Consider the following 8,808-nt stretch of genomic DNA (forward strand, 5'->3'; position numbering starts at 1 on the left):
GATTTTCAAAACAGTAAGCTGCCATATTTGGTTTGCAAACACTGGGCGCTTGTACGTGTGATGAAAATTGCCCCTTTTTGCAGTTTAATTGTGTCACACTACATGTATTGTGGGGGGAGAGGTTACAATTTAAATGAGTTTGTTAGGTTGCAAACTAAACCACATCCCCCATGTAGTTTAGTTTGCAACATAGCTACTTGTAATGTTGCTGCCTTTAATCTGACAGCTTGCCCCACAGCTGAGGGAGAGGGGCTGAAGGCAGAAGCAGCAAGGCGCCTGATTCTTTTTTTTTTTTCCCCGCAGTGCCTGCCCTCATCACCCCTAGCTGGGTGGGGGATGAACTACAAGGGGCCCCAGTCCTTCACTCTGCGTCAGCAACACCCCGTGGGGACGCCTAGGTGAGTTGCTAGTGGGCCAAGGACTGCCCCAGCTCGGGCTCAGGGAACAGTTGGATCGGGCTGGGTGCTGCCTCGGAGCTGGGGCAGTCCCCAGCCCAGTAGCGTTCTGCCCAGGCGGCTCTGGGGAGGCACCACCACTGCAGAGGGAAGGACTGGAGCTCTCTGCAGCTCAGGGCCTGCTGGCAGCTTGCCCCCCAAACACAGGCAGGCTCTGCAAAAAAAAAAAAAAAAAAAAGATCTTCCAGTGGAGCCTGCCCATGTGAACTGCTGGTTGGCTGAGTGGATCCTGAGCTGTGGGGGGACCTGGTACTTCCCTCCATGGCAGTAGTGTTCCTTGGGGCCACCTGGGTGGGCAGCTAGCGGGCCAGGGGCTGCCTCAGCTTGGAGGCAGCACCTTCCAGATCCTTCTCTTCCCCAAGCCTGCCGGGGCTTCCTGCATGCCATGCACTGTCCCTTGCACCTTCTCCAGCCACCAGTGCACCCAGCCACCCTCCTGCCACTTCCCTGCACTGCCCCAGAGGCAAGCCAGCTCATTCCTGGGTTGTCCCAGGTAGCAGGAAGGCAGGGGGCATGAGGTGAGCTCCCAGCCCACCCAGATGGCCCTGGGGGGCGCTGCTGCCATGGAGGGAAGGACCAGGGTCCCCCATGGCTCAGGTTCGCCCTCTGGCAACAGGAGAGGTGGGCAGGCTTCACACAAAAAAAAAAAGATTAGGCCCCTTGTCATAACAGTGATGATGAAAGTCCGGAAATTGAAATGGTTGGTTTTTAATCATCCCAATTAAAAACCCACCATTTCAATTTAGGGGACTAAACCCCTGGCACATGTACAAGCTCCCACTGAGGTTTTTCTACCAACTGAAGAAGGATTTCATGGAAGTATTTCTATTGGTCTTAGATCAATGTAGGGACAACATTAGGTGATGATAAGCCAAACTTCTACTCAACAGTGTGCATTTAAATTGCTGGATATCAAAAAGTAGGTACTGAAAGACAAATGTCATAAAGCTTATTATTGATAGTAGTGTTTTCCTCAAATTTCAGCACTTCAGGCTTTTTGGCAGAAGCAAGAGACGTGTTCCACTAACATTTCTTTTTCAGCTATTTACAAAAACATCACTGAATGTAGTAAAGCCCTGCATTTAATCCTGCATACATATATGTGTTTAAATTTTACCAGCATGAGTAGTCCCATTGATTTTATTGGTTTTAAATGTTTGCATTTACATTCAGAGTGTTTGCATTTACAGCCAAATATGGTTTTCAAATGAGGCTTTTATTAAGCTTAAACACTGTTAGAGCTAAATTAAGTCACACTGGGGCACTATCCCACAACACCCAGCTATGTCTTCTATGAAGAAAAAGCTCCAAATCTTTAGTTACCAGGCTCTTTGCCCACCCCTTTAAATACCCCAGCATTGTTCTAAGATGAAATAACATTTTATGTGTTCCAGCAATTGATGCTTGTCTGTTCTTGAGGGTCTCTGCTTTCACCCTTCTCTCTTCTTTTCTGTTACTGCTGATGGAAACTTCTATATCACTTTTCAATTAATTGAACAATCAGCTACATCCCCCACCCCAGAGCTTCCTGACAAATGCCATGTCACTGGTAAGAGGGCAGCACCATGCACTTTCTGATCAGAGTGATTCTTAGCAGGGGCAGTAGGTGTTTGCAAATATTTTGAGACTAGCTCATAAGCATCTTTGATTTTCTCTTTCTACATTCAGTCTCCAGGTTGAAAGATAGGTATATCGGTAAATCAAAGGAGTATCAGTGGGGAGTTCACTCGATTTGCCTATGTGATTTGGGTGAGGCTTCTCTAGCCTCATATCACATATGGCTTTACAAAGGCAGCTCTCTCCCAAGGCAGCTCCTTCCCAAGCTGACTTCGGTCTTCCAGCAAGGTTTTCAAAGCAACCAGCTGAGATGGTTTCAGCTTTGCTCCTTGCCCATTACTTTATGACTTAAAACTTCATGGAGCAAGAGAGAGTTGTTTCTTTAACTGGGGCCTGGTTCTTAATTGCATCCACACTTCCAGACAGCTTTCATTTTTCCATGTGTTGTTTTTGAGCTGTCTCTACTTTAGCTGCTTCATTTGGCTCCTCTTCTTTTGCAGCACCAGACAGACATAACTCCCATGGGAAAATGTATCTTTAATGGGCTCTGGCATGGGCCAGGTGAGGGGTTGGATTACCCAGCTGTGCATGAAACACATTGCTGGGCAGTTGGACCACAGGGAGGCAGCTCCTGAGCACTGATGCTCCTATATTTGCCCAAGTGGTCTGTCCTGGAAATGGACCAATCAGTCCCCTAGCCCTAGTGCTTGAAAAGCAATTAACTCCTTCAAGGCAGCCTTTTCTGGGACAGTCTCCAGCATCTAGGTAGGTTCACATCTCAGGGAGAGATCACATCTCTGCAAGAGGCTTATCCTGCCTGATATGACACATGCTGAACCCAGGTAGTGTGGTTTTAAATGCAGGTTTTATTTACAGTAGTACCTGGAAAACCAAGCCAAACCCTGGGTGCACAAGCCTCATCATAGCTCTGCAAACTCCCCCAGACCTGGCCCTAGCTTCCCAGCTGGGACCCTTTGATCTCTTTAGCAGAGCTCAAACCCTTAAAGGGCCAGGGAACATGTGAATGTAACCCAGCATGAATCCTACCTGGGCAGAATTAGGTTGTAGAAACCAGCCAAGCAAGAGCAGGCTCAGTTATCCTACCTCCTGTTTATATCATTAGGAAACTACATATGAGGGCAAGCGTGTGTGGTAATTTGTGCTGGAAAAAGTAACAGTTCTTATGATCTATACCCACAATGATTTTCTCAATTAGCTCATATATTGCATTGTTCATCCAAGCATCTTCTGATGCATTACAGGGAAAAGAAGTGATTTGAATGATTTCTGGAGGCAGGCTGGTTATTAGGCCTCACAAATATATTTTTAGTATAACTGATGTACTGCTGGCTGTAAGCCTGCTTGCTGCCTCAAGAAAGCAAATTGTCCTAAAGTAAGCAGCTGGGAACACAAGCCTTTGTGGTCATTTAGAGCATCTTTACACATGCTGGGTGGGGGTGCTTTAATTAGAGTGCCTTCAAGAGCCGCTCTAATTAAAGTGTTTGCAGCAGCTCATGTATTCAGAGTCCCATGCTTCAAAATGGCAGTGAGGGTGCTTTAACTAAAGCTCATCGAATGAGACCATCCCACACCCATCGAATAAGCTTTAGTTAAAAGTACCCCTACTGCCATTTTGAAGCACGGGGATGCTGAATATACGAGATACAGAGGCTGCTGGAGCACACTTATTATCATGCTTTAGCAGACTTGATTAATTGAGTCTGCTCCAATGCACCGTAACTACAGCACATCAGAGCAGCATGTTATCCATCCAGAAGTAGATTTGGGGACACTAGGGATGTTTATAGCGTGGGAGCAAAGAATAATTCCATATGCACGCGATAAATGAATAATTTTCTTTCACCCTGCCCTAACTCTAAAGTGTCCCCTTTTTAATTCTGAGAGGGAGGAAAAAGAACATGTTCTGTGTTTTTCTTTTAACTTCCACACACACTTCCTTTATCCCATATAAGGTAGGTTTCCCACGATGCTCCACAACTTGGCTCCTGTTTTTTGCTTTGAAAATGTTGTCAATGGAGGGAGGGGTGAGGGTGGGGGGGTCATAGGAAGACTTAGATATCTGCTGACAACTTCTTGTATGGACATGCCACCACTAATCGTTCCTCTTGATAAGTAGAAAAACTGACCCCCCAAAATTTAAATGGCTTGCCCAGGGCTGCACTCATATTCTGACACGCTTGCCTCCTTCATATTTCCTACTGCATTTTCCTGGGCAGGACTATTTTGTTTTTTGATTTCTGTCCTCCTTTAGGATAAGAAGTGAATTTGGTTCGATTATAACCGCTCTGTGCTATAAGTCCTATTATCTTATGAAGTGTAGATGCCTCAGTAACTTTGAGGGTCAAGGCTTAGCACCTTTAGGGAAAAGGACTCCTCTAAATGTTTGAAATCATAATGGCTGCTATTTAGGACTGCTCAGTTTGTTTAGTATTTTTGTACTGCTAGTGAAAGAGAAGTAATAGACAAAAGGAACTGCAAGGCTAGCCCAGCAGATCTAAGAGCCTTACAGACATGCAGTTTCATCTGAAATTATGTATGTATGACTATATTCCACAAGGTGGCACTAGAAATTTTGGTAAGAATGATGAAGAACTGAGTAATAGCTAGAGAGCTTTTATTCCAGACATTCTGATATATTTCCTTTTATTAGTATTAACTGCAGTGGTTAGAATATACTTCAGGACTTCAGTGGTTAGAATATACTTTAGATACTTCAGGGTATCAAGTAAAATTGCATATATTTGCATGCACAATGAAAAACTGTATATGTCCATTGCACAAGCAATTTGAACTGGTGACACCATCAAAAACTTATTACATCCCCACGTTGTACTGTATGTAGGGATTTGTTGTTCCTAGTTTGCATTTGCATTCTTATTCAAGAAAATCTGCATACATGACTTAAATTATAGCTGTTTTGTAAGGATCTAACACATCCCAGTGTGTGATGTTTTAATAACACAGATTTCAACAGCAGCATAATTGGGGCACGTGGGGTACCAGTCAGGGGTGTCAAGTTTGAAGGAACACCAGCCAGGGTGCTTGCCTTTCCCTCTCCTCCTCCCCCTTCTCTGCACATACTATGTGGTGTTTGACAGCATCTCTGCCAAGGGCACCAAAACCGCTAGGACACCTCATAATTTAAACGCTGCTTCTAACTGGAAGGCCCTAAGGACTTAATTTTCAGAAGTACTGAGCACTCAAAATTCTAGCAGAAGTCAGTGGAAACTGCAAGTGCTCGGCCTCTCTAAAAATCAGGTCTCAAAGCTTTCCTACTTCTTTTTAGAAGTCTATGATTAGCCAGCAAGATATTCTTAATATAATTACAGATTGAAACGCCAGCCTCTGAAAACTTATTTTATATATTTTTTTTCCTATAATGTATTTTATAGAAAGGGCAACCCCCCTCCCATCCAGTAGAGGGTCCTAATCCTCCAGTGTAAAAGCCTTGTCTTTGTAGAGAACCTTAGTGCAGGATGCCTAAACTTGTTAGAGCAGAGATGCCCAATTTCTAATCTGATAAGGCTGCACTCCATGTAGGCAGCACCAGTGGAAGGCACAAGACCCACAGATGTCCTCTTCCACTGCAAGCCTGTGGGCATCTCACCTCCCTCCACTGCATGCATGGGCACCTTGGCCTCTGCTTCAGCTCCTTGGCTGCAGACTCTACCATTGCGTCATGCTGTGCAGGCACCCCAGGCTGCAGGCTCCTCCAGCACCATGGGCTGCACTGTACTGCAATGTATAGGCGCACCCATAGGGTTTGGATAATATGGAATGGACTAATTCGACTGTAAAAACTAAACATTCTGTAATTTTTAAAGAAGTATTTTATTGACATCAAGATAATAATACAAACAATACAATTGGTTACGTACAAATTTATAGAAAATTTATCTGATAGCAAAGAGAAACTGTTTAATTTTAATCTTCACATTAATTTAATCTTATGGCATAATCCAATAAACAATTTAAGTACCTCTGAGGTAGACACCACAATACCTGTTTTAGGTACCTGGCTTCAAGAACAAAAACTAAAGTTTGAAGCTAGGTTGTAAGCTTCCTACACTAAACAGGAGGAGAGTTTGATGTTTCTGAAGGATGATCCAAAAAACCCATATAGTGAATGATGAGCTACCTATACATAGTCAAATCACAGGAGTGTGGTCTGAACTTGAAGTGGTTCATGCACTTGAATTGGCATAGGGAAACTCCTCTCTTGGGAGTAGGCACCTACAGCTATTCTTAAAATAGGAAGGTTTTATTGATTTAGCCTTCCTGAAATGACCTGCCAAAACTTTTAGATTTTGACAGGGATGCTGAACAACATTTGACCATACACAGGATGTATGTAGCAGGCTGGCTGACAAAAGATTGCAGCAGGCTGCACACATTTTGCTAGCCTGCGGAGTGCTATAGCAAGGGCTACAGTACAGCTGTAGGCAGTAGGTACTGACTGCAAGCTGCCTAGGAGGACTAGGCCAGCTGAAAAAGATAATTAGTTGGCCACAGGAAGTTAAAGGCTCCTAGAGAGGAAGCTAGGGAAGAGGTATAGAGACAGAAGACTGAGGAAGAAAGCCAGGAGAATCATAACCAAGCCAGGCTACTTCTTGGGGTCCAGAAAGAGACCCAAGGCTGCAAGTCTGGAAGCAGCTGCACCACCACAGGACTGGAGTTGGAGCCAGGTGGAGAAGGAAGACTGCAGTGTGGAGGAAGCAGCAGTGAGCCAGAGGCACCTTCTTAGGGCTACAGGAGACACAGGAGCCTGAGGACTGTGTTGAGTTATGTTACTGAGTGCTGATTTATGTTTTGATGGTTCCTGAGAGGCAAGTGTGCCCAGAAAATAAACAACTGTGAACAGTTTAAAGGCTTTTGAGCGTAGCAAAATCCTGAACTCACTACACAGGTCCATTGGTCATTTCAAAATTTCATGGAATTTATATCCTGTAGCACTCAAATGTAGCCTCTGGAGGCTGCAGCATTTGCCTAGGAATGGCTAATGCAGGGGTGGGCAATTATTTGGGCCTGTGGGCCACATAGGGAGTTTTGCTGATGTGTCACGGGCCAGGTCAGCACCCTCCCACAACAGCTCACCAAAACTCCCCATATGAGATGGGGCCATGGGCAGGCAGAGAGTGGTGTTTGGGAGTGGGATGGGTAGGTGAGGGGCAGTGACAGCACAGGGATGGAGTCTGGAGCATAGCCGTGATCTGCTGTTCTCATGCCCCTGTGACGGGTGCCAGTTCTGTGGGTAGGGGCATGCAAGGAGCAGATCACAGCTTTACCATGACCCCATGCAGTCATTGCCCCAAGATCCTGGACCTGGACCTGGCTCTGCACATATCTCCCTGTCTGCCCACAGCCTGGCTAGTCTCCATGGGGACCCCGAGATCACAGGGCATGAAAATGCAAGACTGGGGCAGAGCCACAATCCGCTGTTCACAAGTCCCTGCCTGAAGAACTGGGACTCTGCCTCATTCCCTGCCCTGTGCTGTCACTGCCTTATGATCCTGGGGTCTCCATAGACACTGGCTGGGAGCTAGCTGCATGGATAGGTTGCATGGCCAAGTGGAGTGGGCAGGGCTAGGTCCTGGATCTTGAGTGATAGCATGGGCCTGGAGCAGAACTCTGATCTGGTCCCTGCACACCACTGCCAGGGGAACTGGTGCCCATCACGGGCAAGTGGGCAGCAGATTGCAGCTCTGTCCTGGCCTCGCACTGTCACCACCCCAAGATCCCAGGGTCTCCTTGGCCCCACCCACTTGTCTTGTTCTTGGATGCCACTCCCCATGAGCCCACAGCCCCATCCCAACCACGCAGCTAAGCACCCTGCCTGTGCAGGTACCACCCATTCTCCCTGCACCTGTTCCACTTCCAGTGTGAGTGCCCTAACAACTAGGCAACTGTATAAAAGATGGATACTATCAGTTCCTCTGGCTGTATTTTTTCTGTGACAGTGGCTGAAGCTATGTTCTGTGCTGGGCTGAATGCTGCTGGTATACTTTAGTTGTGCTCTCAGTATGCCTATGCAATTGGGTCCCTAACAAGATCAAAATGTATTTGTAAGTGCCTAATTCCTAGACAGGAGTTAGGCACTTACCTGCTTAGACCAGGGCAGTTCTAGGCATGTGCAGAAGGCATAAGCCCCCTCCTGCCCCCTCCTTCTGGCATCCGGCAGAGGGGGCTTACTCTGCTGCTTGCCCCAAATGCACAGTGAGCAGCAGCAGCAGCCGGGGCAGAAGGAGGAATAACCCTGCTCCCTGCCCTCCCCCAAGGGGTCCTGGTGGCCAGCATCTGGCCCTGCCCCGCCATCTGGCAGCAGCTTCTGTCATGGTTTCCCCAAGCACAAGCCTCTTCCTGGCAGGGGGCCATGCTGCGGGGTGAGGAAAGCTGCTATAGTCTGCGGCGGCATTGTGGGGGGCTTAGAGGGCTCTGGCCCCCTCTGAGCCCTGGTGCTGCCATGCAGTCTGCCGCAGCTCTGCCTGCAGCAGTGGGGGGCAAAGCACCTGGTAAACTGGGCTCAGGTCCCTGCCTGTGGGACAGGGAAGGGGAATTAAACACCTCTTTGGCCACTTCAGCCCAGGCTGGCTATGTCTCCCCAGCACAGCTTCCTTGTAGTCAAGGGTATGCTCTAGTGCCCTCTGGCACCTGGCCTGAGCAACTGCAGGCATATGCCCATTGTTCCCCAGTCCAGAGGGAATGTCTGTACTGTTACAAACTGGTTCAACCTAGGCAGGTTAGAACACCTGCAATGATTTAATCAATTCAGGCTCAA

At 47.1% G+C, this 8,808-nt stretch overlaps 1 long non-coding RNA gene across 1 annotated transcript in view; it reads left to right on the forward strand.

Annotated features, from left to right (window-relative positions):
* The first annotated feature begins 338 nt into the window (after positions 1-338).
* The window catches only part of LOC112551018, a 16,988-nt gene continuing 8,518 nt past the window's right edge, over positions 339-8,808 (forward strand). The window contains exon 1 of the long non-coding RNA XR_003095127.1: positions 339-398. This is a non-coding gene — a long non-coding RNA (uncharacterized LOC112551018). The remainder of the gene's footprint in view (positions 399-8,808) is intronic.

The sequence above is a fragment of the Alligator sinensis genome, unplaced genomic scaffold, assembly GCF_000455745.1.
Source record: "Alligator sinensis unplaced genomic scaffold, ASM45574v1 scaffold614_1, whole genome shotgun sequence".
In the NCBI taxonomy this organism is placed as follows: domain Eukaryota; kingdom Metazoa; phylum Chordata; order Crocodylia; family Alligatoridae; genus Alligator; species Alligator sinensis.